The sequence below is a fragment of the Oncorhynchus masou genome, unplaced genomic scaffold (assembly GCF_036934945.1).
Source record: "Oncorhynchus masou masou isolate Uvic2021 unplaced genomic scaffold, UVic_Omas_1.1 unplaced_scaffold_17733, whole genome shotgun sequence".
Classification (NCBI taxonomy): domain Eukaryota; kingdom Metazoa; phylum Chordata; class Actinopteri; order Salmoniformes; family Salmonidae; genus Oncorhynchus; species Oncorhynchus masou.
Window position 1 is genome coordinate 1 of NW_027007915.1, and position 1,136 is coordinate 1,136.

At 37.5% G+C, this 1,136-nt stretch overlaps 1 non-coding gene across 1 annotated transcript; it reads right to left on the bottom strand.

Annotated features, from left to right (window-relative positions):
* Positions 1–294: 294 nt before the first annotated feature.
* Positions 295–367, bottom strand: trnav-aac (transfer RNA valine (anticodon AAC)). The gene has a single exon. It is a non-coding gene; the product is annotated as a tRNA-Val (tRNA).
* Positions 368–1,136: the final 769 nt, after the last annotated feature.

Sequence of the window (1,136 nt, forward strand, 5' to 3'; positions counted from 1 at the left end):
TACTGATATTCATTGCATGACTCTGGAGTTTCCAAAGTAAGTCATTTATGACAAAAATAATTATCCTTTACAATTATGGAAATTATTGCATGTGTCAATGAGCTCTGTTTCCACCGAGGATGAGGTCGGGGAACTTTTGCGTGTTAAGCGTACATGATGACCACTGTACTCCAGAAACTGCTGCTTGAATTGTCAGCAAGGAGTACAATGAATTTTACAGATTTTCATTGTATGAATTCAAACTTCTAAAATAAGGCATTTATGAAAAAAATCTCTATATTTGCGTGAATGCACTGTTTCTGCCCGGTTTTGAACCAGGGACCTTTTGCGTGTTAAGCAAACGTGATAACCACTACACTACAGAAACTGCTGCAAGAACTGTCAGCAAGGAGTAAACCGAATTTTACTGATATTCATTGCATGACTTCGAATTTACAAAGTAAGGCATTGCTGTTTCCACACAGGATGAAACCGGGTCCTTTCGCTTGTTTAGCGAACGTGATAACCTCTACCCTACAGAATCTGCTGCAAGAACTGTCAGCAAGGAGTAAACCGAATTTTACTGATATTCATTGCACGACTTCGAGTTTCCAAAGTAAGGCATTTATGACAATTTTTTTATCCTTTACAATTATGGAAATTATTGCATGTGTCATTGAGCTCTGTTTCCACCCAGGATGAAAACGGGAACTTTTGCGTGTTAAGCGTACATGATAACCACTGTACTACAGAAACTGCTGCTTGAATTGTCAGCAATAAGTACAATGAATTTTACAGATTTTCATTTCATGAATTCAAACTTCTAAAATAAGGCATTTATGAAAAAAAATTGTGAAAGCACTGTTTCTTTTGAACCAGGGATTTTGCGTGTTAAGCAAACGTGATAACCATACACTACAGAAACTGCTGCAAGAACTGTCAGCAAGGAGTAAACCGAATTTTACTGATATTCATTGCATGACTTTGAGTTTCCAAAGTAAGGCATTTAAGACAAAAAATATTATCCTTTACAATTATGGAAATTATTGCATGAGTCAATGGCGCTGTTTCCACACAGGATGAAACCGGGTCTGTCTCTTGTTTTATGACGTGATAACCTCTCCCCTACAGAAACTGCTGCAAGAACTGTCAGCAAG